The 21,314-nt window shown below is 43.3% G+C and overlaps 1 long non-coding RNA gene across 4 annotated transcripts; it reads right to left on the bottom strand.

The window, feature by feature from the left end:
- Positions 1–359: 359 nt before the first annotated feature.
- On the bottom strand, positions 360–20,711 carry LOC120752441 (uncharacterized). Of its 4 annotated transcripts, none has more exons than XR_005700707.1 (6): positions 20,651–20,711; positions 14,694–15,013; positions 13,803–13,959; positions 7,667–7,799; positions 4,778–4,867; positions 360–2,272 (listed from the first exon to the last, which is right to left on the bottom strand). It is a non-coding gene; the product is annotated as an uncharacterized LOC120752441 (long non-coding RNA). The 4 variants fall into 4 exon arrangements; XR_005700709.1 differs by having other exon boundaries at positions 4,778–4,870; XR_005700708.1 differs by lacking the exon at positions 7,667–7,799.
- Positions 20,712–21,314: the final 603 nt, after the last annotated feature.

Genomic DNA, 21,314 nt, shown 5'->3' on the forward strand with positions numbered 1-21,314 from the left:
TGCTGGCCCACGTCCTCCACGCCGCAGCGTATCGGCTGTGCCAAAACATTTCCCCACTGTGTCCTGCCGGCGGGAAAGGTATTTTGGTGCCGCAGAACTTGTTTGCTCTGCTCTGGTCTGTTTCCTGTCCCTCTTCCAAAATCACTTGAAAGCTTTAGTGTGTCGGTACCTTCCCATAGATGACCTTTCTTGTGTTAGTGACAAGCCTCAATAACTTGAGGAGAAGCCATGGTCAGACCATCTATTTACTCATGTATCAAAACTATGTAATCATAGAGTTTTCAAAAACCAGAAAAACAAGGACTCTATTAATGGGGTTTTACGCTTTAAAGAAAACCTTCTGCTTATAACCAGACAAAACAATAACACCACTTGGCAAAGAAGCTTTGATTCAATTAGGTTAATGACATAGTGGACATACTATGAATTTGATCGTGAGAAAAGATACGCTGAGCGGGGCTCGCCAGCAGCCTGTGCAATTCCAAGCCGCTCCCTGTGTGTACGTGTGAGTGTGCCTGCTCGCGTGTGGGAAGAAGAGGGGAGCGGAAGCCTTGGAAAGTTCGTGCAGGCTGTCCGGGGCAAGCCCGCTCCAGCTTTTTCCCCCAGCGTATTTGGCACTTCAAGTGATCTGGTACTTTCCAAGTGCAACAGAACTGGCTTTTGAGATGTGCTTTTGTTATAGCTAAAAATAACAGTTAACTCTGCCTAGGACAGTGTGTTTATATCCGGGACAGAAGGAAACTCCACCACAATCAGAGCCATCAATTCAAACTTTATCCTTAAGCAGCTGATGAAGTTAAGGCACTTGGCTGCATTGGAGTTTTCATCAGCGGTGGGAGACCACTCGTGGTAGTGTGTTAGTCTTCATTTTCACCCAAGTTTCAAAGCCTAGGCATGCAAAGCTAAACTACCAAAGTCAATGCATGGGCACGGGAAGAGAAACAGCCTGCTCTCCGGGGGCACTCAAGTGCCAGATCCCACGAGGACCCAGCAGCTCTGAAGCAATCTCACTATTGCACACCTGTCTAAGAGGTGGAATCAGGAAATTTTGTTGACATAAATTAAAATAGTGGTTTGAGGGGGGCGGGGGGGCAGGGGATGGAGAGATATGGACTGTAACATTAAGGAAAGCAAAAACAGTGTGAAAGATTATAGGTTGAAATTGCCTTACAGTAGACTGCAGATAATATTTGAAATCCTAAGCTACTCAGCTGAACAAAATCTGCACTCCCCTAACCCAGCTGGGCCTTAGCAGGCTGTACCTCCCAACAAGACCCCTGTACCTCTGGTCCTTCACCTCCATGGATCAGAGTCCATACAGCCATTCTCATCAACATGATGCCTTCTCCATCATCCTTGAAGCCTTCTCCATCATCACAGGTTGGGGGCAGCCCACTGACAGCCTGCTCCTGCCACAAAACAGGGCCCAGGGCTGCAATCAGGCAGCTTGGCAGGCGGGCAGGGACATGTCTCTCCTGGATTCATAATCCAAGACTGTGGGACACATCCCTGCTGTGTCACAAGTCTTCCTGCCCACTCCTTGAGCTTAACTTGTTCCTTAAAAAAAGCTCACCAAAAATGCAGTGTTCTAAACCAGTAAAGGATGAAGAGGTGATTAAAAAAAAAAAAAAAAAAATCCTATTAAGGAATTTCCTGACAATGTCTTCTGACAGTATCATACACAGCCATCTAACATCACATAGTACAACAGGCACACTCTCTGGAATAAATAACATTGCTTCTCATACAGATCTACAATAGCCTGCTCTCCTCCATAACCCCCCATGCTTGATTAACACCAAAAGAGAGAGACGGTAGTCCTGACCCGCTCAGGACTCCTTCCCCTCACAGTCTTTAGGAGGGCGCCTACACATGCCATTGGCTTTCATCTGGCGTAGAGACCTAGACTTTGTAATGGAGAAAAACCCAATTATTTTTAAACTCTTTCTTATGTGCTTATTGAAAATGTTAACTACATGTTAACATGTAGTTAACACTAATTTGCCAAGTCCTTATATGACAAGATCTATTCTCACTTCTCCAAGACAGACCAGTTCTTTCCTTTCTTCCCTCAAGCAAACATCTGAAAGAGACAAAGCAGTGCTTCATCCAGCCATCAAGAAAGACCTCACATTCTTCACACCAAGACCCACTGAAATAGTAGCACGTCATCTTCTACTTTCTCCACAAAGGGAAACATAACCTCGTCATGCAGCTGTCACCGTCACAGATTGAATTCAAGATGCTGCCTTTTGCTAGAAGCCCTGTCCACCTATGAAGAAAATAACAGCAAAAAGAATTCAGAGAGCAGAAGAACAAATACTGAACACTGCTATATTCTGGATGTCAGATCTGCACATATATACATGCAGTCATAGACACATGGGAGGGAGAGAAAAGAGAGAGAAAGAACACAGAGATGGGATGATTTGCTCCAAAGTCGCTTTGCCACTTCCAGAAATATGTTATCTAACAAGAAGTATTTCCTTCTTCTGCAAGCCTTGGTTCTTTCTCTACCTAAAGTAGCCATGTCATTGCTTTTGAAATGTGAAGCCAAAATGCTTCTCAGAAAAGCCGAGCTGAGTTCTGGAATTGTGTGTACTTGAAGTACTCCAGCTATTTGCCTGCTTCCTTGTATTTCAATCACAAGTTTTGTGCCAGCTATATAAAAAAAGATTAACAAATGGCTGTTAAACTAGAGACCTTGAAACTAATTATGCACGATGCTCAAAAAATCCTTGTTCTGCTAATTGAGCAGAGCTCGTTACTACTAAAAGCAGGAAAGTTTTGCCTCTACTTGGAGTAAAACATACGGCAGGCAGTGCAATGCAGAAGACACATTTGAGCAGCTACACTTCAAAGGGTTGAGCACTGATTGATCTATTATCTGACAATTGCAACTGCTCAAAGGCAGAGAGAAACTGCAAATGTTTTTGAGTTTCAAGCTTAAATGCGGAGTTCTGAAGAGTTAAGCTTTGCATTGACTGATTAAAGTATAAGAATGCAGTAAATACAATTTAAAAGTTAAATTACCATATGGTCATAGCTAGAGGTAAATTTCAAAAGTAGCATATGTAAATAGTTTCTTGCTGTCTGAGCAAATAATTTTACATTTAAACGAAGTCATTTGGTAACTGGTCCAATTGATTTCTGCTTGTAGTCAGTTACTGCAATTCATTTCAGTTGCCCCAGGATGAAATTCTGTATCTGCCACACATAGAATCTTCAGTGGATACAGATTATGTTCGTGTGGTTAAAAACAAACCAAGTCTGGCATCTTAAATCCAGTGTGCTGTCTGTGCTGGAAGAGCTTTGGAGAGACAGAGAGCAATCCATGTGGGCCTGAACCCCTCCAAGGAGTTCAGTGAATGTAGAATTCTGTTTTGTCAAGTAGTATTTGCATTTTGGAATTACTGGGAGCACTGCAACAGTGAAAGGCTGTACTGAGATTTGCTGGGAAAATCCTAATTATGATCCTTTTTCCTTGTTACCAAATTGCTTCTAAGCCTATTCAGGCAACAGAAAGTTTCTCTTTGGTGAATTCTTCCTAAAGCCCAGTGAAAGTTCCTATGTTTTTGCTTTCACTTGCAGCTGTGGCCAAAAGCCAGAACAAGCAGGAGAGGAAAACTTAGTACCTTGGTCCTGTGATCCTTAGGAGAAAAAGAAATCCAATATCCTCAGGGTAGCCTATCCTTTTCAAAGGGGATATAGTATTTCAAGTTCAGCCCACAACCCCCTAGTAAGCCTTCTCACCACGGCAGTCACGGACTGTGCTAAATATTAGCCCTGAAAATTCCAACCCCTCAGTATTTACCAAGTGATATCAACAAGAAAATACCACATGCTAAGCACTGCTTGGTGGATCCTCATGGATGCTCATTTCCCACTCCTGACACAGATGGCAAGTAACAGAGAATCCTCTGTGACCCATTTTCACATCCATTTGTCACCTGTTTCATATGCTTGCACAAAATGAGATATTTCAAGCTCAGAAAAAGCTTGCCATAGTTGTTACTGGATTAGAGGGAATCTCTTTTTCAGCTCATACAACAAATGCATTTTCCGCCTTTGAAGAGACCTGAGTTAAGCCTTAGTCTATGGGCAGGGTTGTACAGAGTCTTGGAACCCCCCAGTGGATGGAATATCCATGATCTGACACTACCAGCAAATGGTAGAGTGACTTGTGTTATGTAATCTCAGTTTAAATGTCAGGGACAATACAAAGGTGGGACAAGCCCCAATAATGAGAATAATCGGATTCTCCATCTACTGAGAGGAGGCAGAGTATGGCATAGGCAGCTGAGATCGCCCACTCCAGCAGGTTCACTCATCAGCTGAGATCAGTACTTTCCATTTTTGTGTGCACGATTTGGGTGTTCAGAAACCCATGATGAAATGGGGAGTGGAGGAACAAAAGCGTTTTTCTTTCCCTACTGAGCATGGACCTGCACTTCTCCTCTGCTGGAAGCTTTGCAGAAATTTGCCAAAGAAAGTCCTCAGCCTTGCCCTTGCCTGACAGATTTTTTTAATTGCATCAGAGCAAGAGAAAAGTGCAGGCAGTAGGGCTTGAGTCATAAGAGTTATCTCTTGTAACAGTCATCTATTTATTGCTGATTAACTACAAGACAGTTCAAGCTGAATTTTTATACACTTCATGGAAATCAGTTAATGACTCAGAACCACAAAAATTAAAAGGGGAAGACCCAACCCGAGATAGGCCCACTTCTGGATAAGCAAATGAGGTATTCTTAAATGACCCAACATTGTTTTCACTTACATTGAATAGCGCTGGATGACATTTTCACTCTTCCTGGAACACTGTTTCCAACTACAAGCAGAAAGTGTGTGAGGCTGTTTAAAGAAAATCCTGCTAGAAAGAAAGAAATTGTTTTAAAAGGATAGCTTTCCTCAGGAATGGACATTAGTAACCCAGACACCATATGCTTCCCACGAGGCTGTGCAAGGACACATGTCTATATATATATATTTCTATATATATCTATATATATACGGCCACACAGTCCTGTGGCTGTACAGTTGGGTGCTGAGCTGCTGAGGTCAAGTGCAGGGTAAAAACCTCTAATCAATATTTAGGGGTTGGAATTCCTATTGCTCCTGTAGGGAGACATTGGATTTGGAAGATGGATCTGAGTTTGCTGAGATAAAGGAGGCATTTTCAACTTGGACTGTACTGAAACAGTTAATTTGACCCTATTCTGTCTTCAGAGCTGGCTGTAGGTTCCCCAGTGCAATTGACTCTTGAAAGTTCATATGTCAAAATAAAAACAGAGGTTAAAGACCCCGAGTCTGTTCCCTATTCAGATTCAGTTGTTTTTGCTTTCTGTGAATCTCTGAGCTGGAATGCAGCAGCAGTTCTCTCCTAAAAGTAACTGATTTATACAAAAGATCCTCTGGCAACCCTACATTTGATTGAACTGCATTCACTGCAAAAGTTCTGATAAAATCAGACTGTTGAATAAAATCAGGAAATCTCTACATTTATTCTCTGATTATAGGGCAAGCTCAATTTCATCATGGGGAAGTAGAAGTCAGTGGTTGCAATTACCTTTCTCTTTTTTCATCATTTTTTTAATATTTGGGTTAGGATGGAAAAATTACAAATTAATAAATCTTTACCAAGTCCAGTCAAGACTATCTGTAATAATATTATTCATATCTCTATTATCAGCAACAGCTGGAATATATTTTAGCACAATTATTAAAATTTATATTGTAGAATAAGTCACATGGAGTCACTGTAATTTGAGGAGGGTGAAAGTTTCCACAAAAGCGACTGCAAAAGGAATATGACATTATCTTTTTTCAGGTGACTTCTTTGGATTTTATTTTTGCAAGCAGCTACAGTTTTATTTTGCAATAAAATAACTTCAAAAAAGCTTAACTTTCTAGTGCTTATGTTGAACAAACACTCCAGATAAAACAATGCATCAATCACTCACTCTGGGCCCTGCTTCTCTTACACTGAGGTGTACTGAGCAGCTCTGGCTGTGTTAGAGCAAAAGCAAGTCCTCAAGCACAGTCACAGCAGCCTAAGCCAGCTATGCTGTCTGGGGAGCTATCCCACCAGTTAGCTTTTGACTGCTTCTGTCCCAAGGCATTTGAGAAATTATCAGCCAGCCAATAAATCAGTTAAAAATCAAAGCGGTAAAACCCTGTACAGCTTCTCAGAGGAAACTATTTGAAAGCCTGATTGAGGGGGGTAGCATCAGGAGGAAGCAGGATGGAGAAGGAGGCAGCTGGGAATGATTGGAGTCGCTTTTCCGTGTTCCCTTTTCCCTCTCCATTGTTTCCACAGACCATGCATCTAAGTGACCCTCAAATTGGTGGTAGGATAAAAGGATCACTCCCCAGTGATCCCTGCTCCTCAGCACTGATCTGCACTCTTGTGAGTCCGCTGCAGGCAGGTAAAATATGTTGTAATACTCAAGGAATTTTTAATAAAAATATTAAGCCCATTCTGAATGGAAGTGATTATTTAGATGTGGAAGCAGCAGAAGGACCAGTAGAAGTGCTGTGAGAATGGTAGGTGCAGATGGCACCCGGGGCATCAAGATGCCAGCACATCTATGTGCAGCTTAACAGGAGCCCCCTAAATTGCAAATCAGAGTGAAACAGAGAACAGGCTATAGACCAAAGCCCTAAAGAAGTGATGAGAGGCAGAAAAGAGCAGGCTTAGAGCCACTGAACACCCAGACAAAGAGAAAAAAAAAATCATAATCCATGGATGGAATAGGATGAAGAACACATGAGGGTGTGAGAGCATGTGCTCCTGTTTTGTTTTGGCTTAAAACCACCTTTCCCTCTTCCATTAGCTCACAGTGAGCTTTGTTACATAATAACTTGCACAGTTCTGGGGCTAGAAACATAGCGATGAAAAGAATCATGCATGAGCCATATGCTCTAACAATACTTACACACCTCTTATCCGAGTGAATGCAAACTCTTGGCTCTCCTGAAATGCTCTAGAGAGACATATGTGTGACTTTCCCCAGTTTTCCCTAAGACAAGTGCACACTTAGGAGCTCAGGGTTCCCAGTTCCTCCTGCTAATGGGGACTGAAGAACTCCCTCCTTCAGTCTCTCCAAGGAGATGAGTCTCACTTGCTTTCTTATGCCCTCTCACACTCCCTTCAATGTTTCAGATAATTTCTTCTGCCTGATTCCGCTCCAGCTTTCTACTCAGCCAGTAGAACTTCTAACCTTTGCATTTCTATTGCCAAACATTTTAAAAAACAAGGTACTGAGCTTTGCCTAGTTTAGAGCTTAAAAAATTTCCCATGGCTTCAGCCCAAAGCCATCGGCACTCCTAGGATCCCTCAATAGGAGTCTGGAAGCTTTCTGGACAGCATTTGAAACCGGGAAGGCACAGAAATCAAAACAAGTCTCAGTTTGGGAGCAAATCTAGCAAATTCAGTGTTACTGAACCTGCTTGGCAACACATCTCTACAGGGCTTTCTGTCACCTCTAGTAGGCCACTCCTAGCACGTTGCATCTGCCCCTTCCTTCCATCCTTGGCACATCACATCAAATTCAGGGGCACATCTCAGGTTCATCTGACCTCCCTGAAACATCCAAGGTCCTTCCTAGTTTTTTCTGTGCACGGTCCAGAGGCTTCCAGAGATGCTCCACAGCCCAGCTTATCTTACCTACTGCCAAGTTCATGCCACAGCTCTGTTCCTCAGGCACAAGGCAACCTTTTCTTTCGTAGATCAGAGGTCACGTACACTGAGACAGAGCTTCTCTGGAAGCTGCTTCAGGAATAATGATTCTCTGCAAGACCTAAGGATTTTTGTGACTCTCATCAGTATCACCTTCTCAGGGCAAAAAGGCCAAAACTCTCCAGTATAAACAAAAAATATAATAGCAAACAAACCATTCTGCCAAACCACACTACACCTCTGTACTCTTAGTCCTTCCTTGGAAAAAGACAGAGAGAAAGAAATTAATTACCTGAGAGCCAATTTCATTTGTATCACTGCTGCCTAAACAGACCTATTGGTAAAAAGGGTAAAACCACACAAAAAGTAATACTTTGATAAGGGAAAGGACTGGAGAGGAGCCTAAAGGAAAACTCAGGCACAGCCCAGCTTCAAAGAAGTGCTGCAGAAATCCACACTTTGTTATTTGGGCCTATTTCTTTTTTTCTCTGTACTTGCATAGATTGACAATTGTGAAGAAGAGAAAAATCATAAAGATGGGGGTTAGTCTTTTTTTGGCATGAGGCTGGGATCTGCCATGGGAAATTAATCCATGCTAAGCTGCAGTAAGCTGAGCTGCTGAGTTTGAATTCATGTCACTGAGACCACTCAAATTCAGCACTGGTCTATAAACCCTTATTAGTCAGACGTGACAGTGGGTGACATCTTGATGAAAGGAATAGCCTATGGATCACCATCCATTCACTAACAGTTTAAAACAACGATTTTAAATTCACCATTTTCCCAAAGACCACATACCAAAACATATTGGGGAGATAAATAAAATGATACTGGGAGTGGGGGTTTTTTGTTTGGTTGGGTTTTTTCTGTTGTTGTTTTGGTTAGTTGTTGCTTTTTTGGTTTTGTTTTTATGAGAAAGGGATTAGAAGGTCCCAGAGTTGTCACTGAAATAACCACATGTGGCAGCTAAATTGGCAAAGCTATTATATTTGGATTCTAGAAAGGGTTCCTTAGACGTTGAGGTCTTGGATACCTCCCAAAAGATTTGCTCTCTGGACAGTTGAATCAAAATAAAATTAGAGGAGAGAAGTAGTTCACAGCCACAGCTAGTGTTTTCACTTTTTCTCAATATCGCATGGCACGAGATGTTGATGAGAAAAGACGGAGTTATGAGGGGTGACTTGAGAGGAATCACATTTTCATTTCCTTCATAAAATTTTGCAAGATTTTCTCTCTCTCTCTCCAGTGGCCACCTTAATGTTGTTGTCTTTTGGAGGCCAATATGATCCTCCCTATGAGAAAAAGATATCCCAAGGCATTTCCTTTATTCTTTTGCAAGACACAGACAGAGGATTCTATTAAATTTTTTAATTTGTTTAACCGGCTTCTAATTTTGCAGACTCCTGTCATGTCATAAAACTGCCTGATGAATGACAGGGCCCTGCTAGGTTTAGCTGGGGTGTAATGTGAGCTCCCAGGGATGGAAACAATAAACCACAATTTTCTGAGAAATGGGGTTTTGCAAGAGACTGCTAGCTCCGACTTCACTACACTCTCTCATTTTGTTAGCTCCAGTTCAGCAAGTTGCTGCTGGATTTTGTTACATTTTCTATCATTATGAGCCCTCTGTTCGCAAGAATAGGAGAGAATCCTCCAGGTAGCTCAAAATCATTTAGGAAAATAGCTGATAACTGCCGTGCTAGGGACTTGCTCTGCTATGTGTGGGAGCCAGAGTATGGAATAGCACATCCAAGGCTCACACACCACAGTTCCAAAGAGAGGATTTCAGAAGAATCAAAAAGCAGCCTCTCACCTCCCACACTGACCTTCTTGAGAGCTGCCCTGCACTGAAATTACTCCTTCTTTCCAGTTATCTATACATTTTCAGAAGACCATGGGTTGAAAAGAAGAAACAAACAGTAGATTTCATCTTTCAGTGATCTTTGTCACATGCTGATTTTGGAAATCAAGAGACAAGATGTTCACAACACAATTCAGTTCACTGTCACTAACACAGTCAAGTTGTCCTGAAAGAGAAGATTCCTCAGAACTCAAAACTGATTCCTTGGCTTTCTACATCAGCCCAATGAGATCTGACTCATTCCTGCAGAATATCCTCCTCAACATCCAGGCAAAGACAGCAATAACTATTTTTGCCCCGTCAGGCTGCCTGCAAGTAATCTAATCAGATCTGGAACATTATCATTCATAATGAATTGGTCCATCTAGCTGACAGTGTCACTAAGCAACTGCAACAGCAAGCCTCCAACTTCGGGCCCCACCCTGCCAGCTGTGCCAGCCTGGTCTCCCAGCTGTGCCACCAGCAGCACAGACAGCAGCCTCTCAACAGAACTGCAGTTACAGGTCCCAAGAGCGCAGCTATGTCTCTGCTCTGGCCAAGTACAGCTACAGTGCACAGCAGAGGCTGGAACAAGGCTTGCCCCAGCCTTTCTGAAGTTTTCATACAGACTTTTTCAGTCTTTATGTTCCAGGATTTTGAGACAGGACTTGTTTGGGAGGCAAAATCCTGAGCCATTCCCACTAAAATTCTGTGTCCTCCTGCTGCTGACCTCAGGACATGATTAACTGCAAATCAACCCTTGAGCAAAATCCCTCTGGGAATAGAATAGGACTGTTACTTCTCTATAGCATCTTGCAGCAGCCTGTGCTTGTGTCAGAGTGTGCAAAGCAGGAATACATCTGCCCTTACAGTGACAGCATAGGGAATTTTGTTTTGATTTTGACTAAGAGATTGATAGGGTAAAGGCAACGGTGGAAGACAGGTCAAACACAGCTAATGGGAAAAAGTAGCCCCAGTCTTCATCCTGTTTTATTGCTTGCTAATAGAGTAGTGTTTGGCAATAGCTTGTGTGGTGTAAGGCTTAAGGTTATCAGCAGAATGACTGCAGAAAGCTAGTTAGAATTCATCCTGCATCTGGGACTGTAATCTGGCAATTTAAATGAAAACATGTACTCTGCATAGGTGCATGACATAGACTATTACGATCATTAATACAGCAATAGTCATAATAAATCACATATTGAGTGCGTTTGTTATTGCAAGGAAAACTTAATTATAATTTCCAAGCTGGCAGCATTTGATTTACTTTTTGCTGTCTATGTAATTAGTTTCCAAGTTACAACTGCAAAAACTGTCTTGGTGGGGGTAGGAGGTGTGGAGTTACAGCTGCAGCCATTGCTCTGGCAAAGACAGCTTTCCCTTGAGAATATTAATTTTTAACACAATAATAAAACCCAAGTAAAATTCCCCTACAAAGCGGGGACTGCTTGGAAGGCGCTTCTCGAGGAGCCTCCCCTCGCACTGCTGAGCTGTTTTTGGTACAAGGAGCTCTCTAGTGTCCAGCTGGAATAGTGCAGCGCAGGGAAAGGATGCTATGAGGAGACAACCTGACCCAACATATGTGCCAGAGGAAGGCCTGGGTCTCTTTTGGGTCCCCGGTGCTAATGTGCAGTGCAAAAAGTGCTACTCAACATCACTATTGTCCAAACCAATACAATACCCAAAAGTTTTAAGACTCAGCACAGAGGTCTCCTTCATTCTCACCTATCATTTTCCTCCCATTCCTTATAGAAAATTTTGTTGTACTGCTGAAGTAGCTCCTGCTCAACCTGTGGGGAGAGGATGCATGTAGATATCTGTCCAGACTGCAGAAAAAAGGTTTAAACTTCTACTTTGCTTCTCCCCAAGGACAGCAAAGAGCCTACCATTTGTGGGTCTAAGGCTGTGTGCTCATACTGGCTTGAGGTAGCCTGTTTGGTATGAATTCCTAATTGCACCTGATTATGTGAAATTGCCTCATGCCAGACTAAATATGCTCATGATCACTCACCCTAGAAAGAAAATATCAAAATATGTGTGGATAGTAGTGTCCAAAGGCAGATCATTTCCCTGTGTTTCTAAAGTGAAGACCTTAACATCTTAATTTGCAGTTGTTAACATTTTCATTTGCAGGTTTGAGCACATGTTGGAATAACAATATATTGTCTTCACACTGCTTTTAATGCCTGCATCTTGTTTTACCAACATATTTGTGATGAACTCACCAATGCTGATAAAAATGGATTAAAAATCTCTTCGGTTGTCACTGGGTATCACAGATGGAGAATAATGACTTGACAAATTGGCAAACTGAGATTATCTGCAAATATTATGAGAGGCACTTGAAGCCCTTATAAAATACATCATCATTCTAAACAACATTTTGCTATTATGGAACCTCCCTTGTGGATTCTGTGGCTTAACATTGCAAAAAAGTGATGCCAGAGTTGAAGCTTTGCCACTGAAAAGCACCATCTTGTGCTTCCTATGCTCTGCCACTGAGATAAACAGCAAGGTTTATTCCACAATAGACAATAAATTAGGATGTCGTAATTAACTAAATGCATTTCAAAGGCAAGAAATCCCACACAGGGCTAAGATGTTCACTTTTAATCACTGAAAACAAAACGACGGTGGCTTTCCTGCAAGTTGCTGCAAGCCAGATATCCCAACATTTGCCTTCAGATGGGTTTGCAGCAGGTTTTTCTTTCCTGCTATTGACCTTCCTTCTCTGAGCTCAGCTCACAGAGAATCCATAGTTCTAGAAGCTGGAAAACAATTTCAACTATATAAGCCACAAACAACAAAGAATCCTGCCAGATTCAGGCCAGTTGTGACAGTAATATTTTTTTCTCCACTTAGCATTTTAGCTCAGTATTAAGGTGATCATTCTTGGTAAATGCAAAACCTATCATTACATTATTATGTCCAAGCATCCTGCGGAATATCTAGGATATGGCAGCCCATTTTCCCTTGATTTTTGCAAACCTGCAGGCATGGCAGCAACAATTTCACCATTTTCAAGGCATATTTGTTGTTGGGTTTTTTGTTTGTTTATTTGTTTTTTTAAAAGGAAACAAAGCAAAAAAACCCAGCTGATATTTTCAAACCAGATAATTAGAGGAGGGGTCTGCCTCCTCAGAAAACTTTTTATAAAAAAATTGGTTTAACCTTTCTCATGGCTAATCTCAAAAAATGTGGGTTCCTTTTTCCTCAAGAATTAGGTTAAAAGTGACTTCTAAGATCCTCTTATTGGAACTTCTGCATAATGCAGGGTGTGAGTTTTCTGCAAAGTCCATGACTAATTTCAGCTCTATTTCTAGTGTTGCAGCACACAGAGCCCTCACTTGCTGCTGATTGAATTCAGTCCCCCTCAATTGAACTCAATTGCTATTGAATTCAAGAGAACTGGACCAGAGCCTTAGAAAAAAAGAGCAGTTCCTGGAGTCCCAGCAGCATTTGTCAGGTAGCACTTGGTGTTTTACACTCTGTCACGTCTGAAAATGATAAACTAGAAGATGCGTCAGATGTGTTTTAACAAGAAGAATAAAATCCATAATTCAGGATAGCACAGAAAGCACCTGTTTTTTTGCTTCATTTCCATTTTAAAAAACAGAAGAGGCTCAGAGAAGCATCTGCTGAGCTTCTGAATGGGTTTGGATCAGCTGCAGGTGCCCAACTGCCAAAGGCAAGTCCAACTCAGACATGAAACCCGGCAAATCTCAGTGATGCTGGGTCAATTTCACATTTACATCCCAAACCCATAGCAAATCTGGATTGGGGGAAAAAAAGAAAAAAAAAAAAAAAAACAAAAAACAACAACAAAAAAAACCACAACCAACCAACCTAAAAAAATTACAAGGTTTGCATGTCCTTCACAAAATAGAGATTCCTAAATATTGGACAGTTGCAGAAAGGACTTAACCATTTAGGAATTCGTTTCTGTCTTTCTCTGTATTTATGGATGCAGAATTATGGAAATCTCCATCTCTTAAAGATTTTCAAGTGGACAAGAATATTGTTGTTCCATTAATAGTTCCAATCCTGGAAGGTAGGCATGTAGCTAATGTAAAACTTCAGACTCTGGGGTACCAACAGCAGCTACCAGAGTTCGCTCAGCTACAGCCTGAGGGAACAACAATTTCACTGGAAACTCCAAGAGCAAATCAGAGGTTTTGGACTGACACTGACTGTATAGAAGAAATGTCTTATTTGGTTGATATAGAGGGCCTCCTGAAAAAAGGAAAAAAGTTACTTGTAGTAAAGAAATAATAATGTGTTTACCTTGCTCTCAGCTCAGCTGTGAGATTTTACTCTCCTTGGCAGGGAGCAGTGGCAAACTGATGAAGGAACGGATGTGTTATGTCTGGAATCACATCTATCTGCTACAACCAGCACGGATCAGCCAGACCTGGCAAAAGCCAAGTTATTTGCCATTGCCCTGGGAACAATAAGTAGACATCCACCTGTAACACCCATAGACACCAGCAGAGTCCAGGCAGGGTCCCAAGCCCTAAATCTGAAGGGAACCACTGCAAGTAAAACCATCATGAGGAGCAGGAGAGTCTTGTGGGCTTGGGTTGACATTGCTAAATGCAGCTCCTGCTGTCCCTGAACTCACCATCCCACCTCACCACAGCTGCTTAGTGAAAGCACTGAATGGTGCAACCAACAGCTTCAGAGCTGGCTTGGTCTCTGCTGCTGTGACAGAGCTGTCTTGCAAGGCCTGCAAGGTGTCTCTGCCCAACACTTCCCACGGCTTCTCTTCCCAGGGTGACAAATCTCTGCAGATCTGTAACAACTGCCATTGCCCTGAGTGACAGTGATGCTTTTGGAACAGGCTCTAAGCTCTTTTTACACTCTCATCCCCAATACAGAGCTGTGCACATAACACAAGCATTAGCAAAGGATGAGTGCAGGTGTTTTATCATCTCTAATTGCTAGGAAGCTTCTTCATACAGCAAGATAAAGATGGATTGGTCTGCTCAGACCAGAACTTTGGAGAAGAAATTTTCAGGTTTAAAAACTTCATTTCTATTTAAAAACTAAATTACCATAATAATTGATTTTAAAAAAGAAAAGTAAAAAAAAGATAATCCAACTAGCTAGTTGACAAGCTCTCTAAAGAATTGTGAAGGCTTTGTTTTAGCCAACAGGCTAGACACAACAGCACACCTTTTAAAACATCTGCCCATCACCTTGCAAGCTTGCTTAGATTTTTCTGCGCTCTCACTGGGAGCTGGTAGGATCAGTGTGGGCATCACCTCCGAATCCTTGGCAGACCTCCTCCAGCCAGCAGCACTGTGGGGTCAGGGTAAGTGTCCAGGGTGGGAGATGCCACAAGGTAAAGGATCTAGCCTTGTTGCCAGTGCACCATTCAGCTGCTTCTGCTGAAAATTACTCTCTCTCTCCAATTCTGATGAATATTGATGAACTTCACAGCATCAAAAGAAGCAAAGGCAGGACAGCTGTTTGAAGGGACAAACCCTTCAGTTCTGGATTGGAAGAAAAAGAGACAGAGACAGCAGACTAGTTGTGATGAGCCAGGCCTTCTCCCTCGCTTGTCAAAATGTGATTTACAGACACACTTCCATTCACCCTGTGGCTGCCAGTTCCCACATCCTATGTCCACAAATCTCTCTTGTTAATTGTATAGGCAATATGTGGGCTGCCTCCTCTATAAAAAGCTTCTTTAAACTGGGATGCTTCCCAGCTCATTTTAATAAATCATGACTATAATTACATTCTTTTGCTGCATATTTCTGTAATAAAGTCTGTATCGTTCACTTACTGGCCCTCTTTACTGTCCAGCTATCATTTTCTCTGATGGTGCATTTCTTGCCCAGTCATTCAAAGACTGCCACTTCCTTTGAACCCCTAATCTAATTCAGCTGCTTATTCCTTATCTTCAGAGCCTCTCCTCATTCTGTCCATCCCAACAATCCCACTTGTGCCTCCCACTTTTTCCATCAGTGACCACTGCGACTCACTTCTGATCGTTCTGCTCACTAAGGCTGTCCCACTGCCCCAAGAGCCACCCCACCAGCATGCCAAGTGCATCTGAAGCTGCCTCTTCCCAGTGGCCAGCTGGCAAAAGCTCCTCTTTACATAACAAAGCCCCTTTGTCGATGGAATTTGCTTCTCTTCTTTTGGGGAAGCGGCCGTTCTCCCTTAAGGACTTTAACACACGATCAGCTCAGCGTTACAGCGAAGCCAACGGAGTAATCCCCATCCGATCCAAGGGAAAGCTTTGCCAGACTCTACAAGAGTCGAGTGCAATCTGGAACTGCATTGCCCTCGAGGCTGCGTAGGGAGGGGAAACAGCTGCTGAAACACTTTGTGCTGGTTGCCACGAGAAGGAAGTAAAGAGGCTTGGTTTGCTGAAGTTCCTCGTTGCTGTAATTCCCCTTTTACACAGCCAGAACACGGGGAGGATGCCCTGAGCCAGATAATCACGCTGCTTTTGGCTTTGGTGTGTAGACTAGAGAAGTAGCCCCAGCCCTCAGCTTTAAATCTCACTCGATCATCATAAAGTTTCTCTTGGTTTTCCTTTTCCTAAAGGTCCTGTCAGCTCTCATGTCTGGCGGTGACAGGACTCATCTTAGGAGCCATGTTTTGGGAATATATTCCAAAAAAAAAAACCAAAAACCAACCAACCAAACAAAAAAACAACCAACACCAAAAACCAGACAAGCTGGATGGAGTGTGGGTCAGATAAAGCAGTGTAAACATTCGGTCTCTGCTTTGAAACAACCAGCGTTTTAGACATTAACGTGTTAGGGACCACCTTGTTCTATGGTTCTTAAAAGAACTTATCAATTTCTTTTTTGAAGACAGAATAACTTTTAAAAGTGAAAACTTTGTCACTCACCACCTCAAAAGCACAATGTAAAAAGTTTTTAATGTGTGAAGTTATAATGTGGGGTTGGTTTTACACTGACACTTGGTTAGTTTCAGATTCAAAACAGATCGAGATGTGCCTCTTTTTTGCATAGCTCCAACCTCGGCTTCCAACATCTAAATTGCAAAATTAACATTAAAATGAATCCTTAAACTGCAATTACTTGGAAGACACAGAGCATGAAGCATTCAAATGGCTCTCTCTCTCAGTGACCCAGTTAAAATACATAGATCAGTACTGCAATTTGGTTGCAAACATTTCAGAGACTTGAGGATATGGGGGCTCTATCCTGCTCCCAGCTTTACTCTACCCTCGGTGCTCTAATGCAGTCCAAAGAAACAAATACATGTCCAAAGCACTTTTGCCTTGAATGCATTTCCATGGGGTTGAGATTTTCCTCAGGCTTTATTTGGGAATACCAAAATACTTGAGAGAGCAGGTGAGTTTTAGAGATGTGTTAAAGCATCATGTAATCATGGGCAATATGAGGCAGGAACTATTTACACTGGCACTGAAAATTCAGCTGCTGTGCCACATTATTGCAAAGTAAAAATGTATTGTATCAGAAAACAGAGAAATAAAATCTCAGTATTTGCTATTACATTAAGAATGGCTTTGTTGAAGGAGGCACTGGTCAAAGTTATCATCTAGATTTTGAGAGAAAATGAAATTCTTTTTCTCCATTTATTAGAAAAGGCATATTCAAGATGCACCAAGAAGAGGCGTGAGATAGTATAGAGCTGTTAGTGTGAAAACAGAGTGTCCTTCCCCTGCAGAAGGGCACCAGAGCACACAATCAGTCTGAAGGACCTCATGAAACTTTGCCCTCAAGAACCCCAAGTTTCTTGACTTCCTCCTAAAAAACTCTTGCACCATTGCCAAGGAAGCAGAAGTGACCAAGCTGAAATCTTTTTCACTCTCTCTTTCATCTCCTTGTCACTAGCCTGGCTGGTTTTAAGGGGAAATACAAATGATGGAAGCTTACAGCCACTGTAACTCCCCTGGCAATACAAGGTAATACAAGCAAGAAGAACTCCAGGAACTCCAGCCCCAGACGTCTCAGTGGGAACCAAAGGAGTAACCTCATCAGCTGACAGCCAAGGCCTGCTTCCCCTGCGGTTTATCTGCTAGTGGAAAAGCAGCAGGATGTATTTGGCAAACATTGCATTCTCTGTGCAGTAACATGCTGTGGCGCATTCCCCTTCTTTCCAAGGCTGGCTTCCGGTTTAATTTCTTTTTTTTTTCCCCTTCCATATCCACTCGCAGCCGCTGGCAGGGTCTGCAGGAAGCCTAATGCAGCAGTGAGCAGTGTGACCTTTCCTGTAGCTCAGCAAGGACGGGCCGCAAGCGAGATAAGCGCCCGATGTTCTCCAGGCACCTCCGAGCCGCTGACATCACTCGGGCCCAAGGCCAGCACCTCCCACAGCTCCCGGGGACCGTCACCTCACTCTGTCACCCTCACTCTGCCTTCCCACAGCTCCCGGGGACCGTCACCTCACGCTGCCTCCCACAGCTCCCGGGGACCGTCACCTCACTCCGTCACCTCACGCTGCCTCCCACAGCTCCCGGGGACCGTCACCTCACTCCGTCACCTCACGCTGCCTCCCACAGCTCCCGGGGACCGTCACCTCACGCTGCCTCCCACAGCTCCCGGGGACCGTCACCTCACTCCGTCACCTCACGCTGCCACCGCGCAGCTCAGCAGGCCCCGCTCTGTAATTGCCTCTGCAAATGACACATTGCCTGACACCGAGGAGAGCTGGGAAACAGTAACCTGCCTGCTGGTGCCCGGGCGGGAAAGAATCCACGGGCTTCGCCTTCTGTGGTAGTTTGAAGGGGTTCCCACCTCTCCTCCAGCCGTCTGCACCAGCCCTCACCACAGGGCTCTGCCCTTCAGCTTGTACCAGGGCCGGACAAGTGACTGATCTGATGTTTGGGGTGGGTGAGGTGATGAGAGGGGGGCAGGGACGCATGGTGGGGCACAGGGGTTCCAGACAGAGAAGTTCCACAGCCCCACTCCTTCCGACCTTCTCACAGTCCTGTCTACTGTTACAGGGACTGGGAGACAAGTAAAGGAGCGGGAACCACTAGTGCGGGAGCTGGAACTGTAACAAGGGTATTTTTTTTCCCCAAAATCCATTTTGGGAATCAAATGGTAATTAAGATTACAAGACAAAATTAACACACCTCCTATGAAATGCATTTAAGAAGTAGCCCTTCAATGTAAAGCAAGAGGTCGTGTCTGAAACCACTCATTTCTGTAAAAAGTTAACTTTTTAATCTGTAAGAAGGTCCAAACTACATCAATTAAATATAAATATTAAGAGCAATAGAGCCAGCCTTTCTTAACTTGTATTCAGTGATGGCAGAGTGAGACACAATGCACAGCACCAGGACATACCCAGGTGTTCACATGCTCAGTATGTTGCAAAAGTTGTAGGCCACACATATTTCCTCTGCAAGAGATCATGATGAACAGCTGTAACTTGAATATCTTAACTGTCTGATAGAGAAATCTCATCAACTAGGGGAAGATTTAATACAGGGGGCACTAAATAAAAGGGCAACATATAAAAATAGGGAGAACAGTTAGTCCAACCATTCCATCAAAAGCAGCACCAGCTCCAACATCTTCTCAGGGTCTTGCAGAGTCATGTTTTGGTAACATTCAGGGTCTCTGGCCTCTCTGGGTACCTCTTCAGCTATGCATCTTTCTCAGGTGAAAAACTTTTTCCTCAGACAAAGTAGGACTTTCCCCTGGTACAAGTTGTGCCTGGTGCCTTTTGTCATTCCTCTCTGGGCAACTCTCAGGAGCTCTGTTGTCTCTGCAACCCCCATTATGTAGTTCAAGGTAACCATAAAGTCCCAGTCTTCTCTTAAGAAGAGAGTCTTCTCTTCTTAAAGCTGAATAAACCCATCTCCCTCAGCCTTCCTCAAGCACTGGAACGCCTGCCTGCTGACCACATGAGTGGCCACTTACTCACATTGCTCCAGTTTATCAGTGCTTCTATCAATAGTTTTTAGGAGCCAGGACCAGGTGCATTACACCAGGCATGGTCTCACAAATTCTTAACAGAGAACAATCCCTGCCCTGACCTCCCAGCTGTGCTGGCATTACTGCACCTCGTGTCTGGTGTGGCTGGCTTTCCTTGCTGAAACGGCACATTTTTAACTCATGTTCAGCTTCATGTCCATCAGTATACCTCCAAGTCCTTATAATTTAAGCTGATTGCCAGCACACCAGTCCCCAGCTTGTACTGCTGCATGAGATTATTATTTCACAGCTGCAGGACTTTGCCTTCTTAAATTTCATGCCTCTGTCATCCAGTTTCTCCAGCTTGTTCATGTCCCCCCTGAATGACAGCAGCCTCAGCCTCCAGCATATTGTACTGCCAATATAGGAAATAACTGGAATCAACAACATGGAAAAAATTATAGTCAGCTTAATGGTACTGTACAAACTCAGAATGGAGCAGGACTGAAGCTCTGTTACATTCATCCTTCTGCTGAAAAACAGCCTGTGCTGCTGTCCTTCACGGGGTAGTTGATGCCCTTACTTCTCAAGATGAAACTAAAGGATGATGCAGTTTACAGAGGAAGCTTAGAGAATTCCTCTGAGAAGCTTTAGCAAGGACTAGTAGAATTAAGGTGCCTTTTTATCTCTACCTTCTGTCCCAGAAATCAAAATTATTAGCATAGCCCAAAGCATGAAGCACATCATGCAATCTGGGGAAAAAGATACACTTTCCTGTGACCTTAACTCAGTCACATAGGTCAGGCAGCAAAAATGGGCTGCTTAAAATAACATCTAATCAGAGCTTCCCTGCATTTTTCCACAGGAAAAAAAATAGGAAAACACCAAACAACTGTATTTCCTCTTCAGAGCTGCTTATTCATTCAAGTTAAAAGACAACAGCTAAGCAGCAATGAGCAAGAATTAAGGAGAAGATAATGCTGCATTTTTAGTCCTGCAAAACCTAAATACCTACTGCTTAGGGCAAAGGAGAAAGTGGCTCCTCTCCATGAGCTGTGCTGAAAGCACTATCTACACCTTCCCCTAGCACACACAGCAGTGGTTTTGACTCAGCCCATTTGGATTGTCTCCCACATTATGTTGAAACACCATGCAGGAAATCAATAAAAAAATCAATTAAATCCACTAAAAAAAAAAAAAGAAAAAAAAAAAAGTGCATTCTTAGAAAAATCCAAAGGAAAATTGGAAGAAACTTACCAGTTGAAGGGAAATGGTGCAGCTTCCAGTAGCGAGACCTGGAAGGCAGGAAGAGCAACTGTGAGGACTCAGCCATCTGAAGGTTGACAGCTTTATTGAGCAGCCAGAAATCACCTTGAGGGGCAGCAGCTGTGGACCACCCTCCCCCCTCCCCCTGCCCAGCCTTCATGCTCTCGAGCTGAATAGATCAGGAAAATCCCACCACTTTCAAAGGAAGACCACGGTTTTTCCTGAACTCAAAATACAGTAGGCTTTTTGGATCCAGGGTCTTGCTGATATGAGAGAACTGGCAGCACTGCATCAGCTCCACTGGGTACCTTGCCTTCACAAATGGCAGGGACAACCAACTGTGTTGCTCAGGAATCTGGGATACCCTGCAAACTGTGTGCCAGAAACCCTTTGCACCCACCCAAGGTAGATCTCATCTCTGCAAGAAACAGGTTCTGGACACCTGTCTCCCATCAGTTTCAGGATTCAGCAGATTCCTGTCTCCCATGGCATCTCTCTGCTGTGAGGAGAAGCTGCTTTTGGCTCTTCCTTCTCCTGGGAGTGTTCCCTGCTGAGTCTGCAGCCTCAGCCCCTCTCCAAGGCTCCTCATGCCATAAGCACTGTACAATGCAGGGTAGGATGCAATGAATAATTTTGCTAAAAAAAGCAATTTCAA

Source organism: Hirundo rustica, chromosome 4 (assembly GCF_015227805.2).
Source record: "Hirundo rustica isolate bHirRus1 chromosome 4, bHirRus1.pri.v3, whole genome shotgun sequence".
Taxonomy (NCBI): Eukaryota; Metazoa; Chordata; class Aves; order Passeriformes; family Hirundinidae; genus Hirundo; species Hirundo rustica.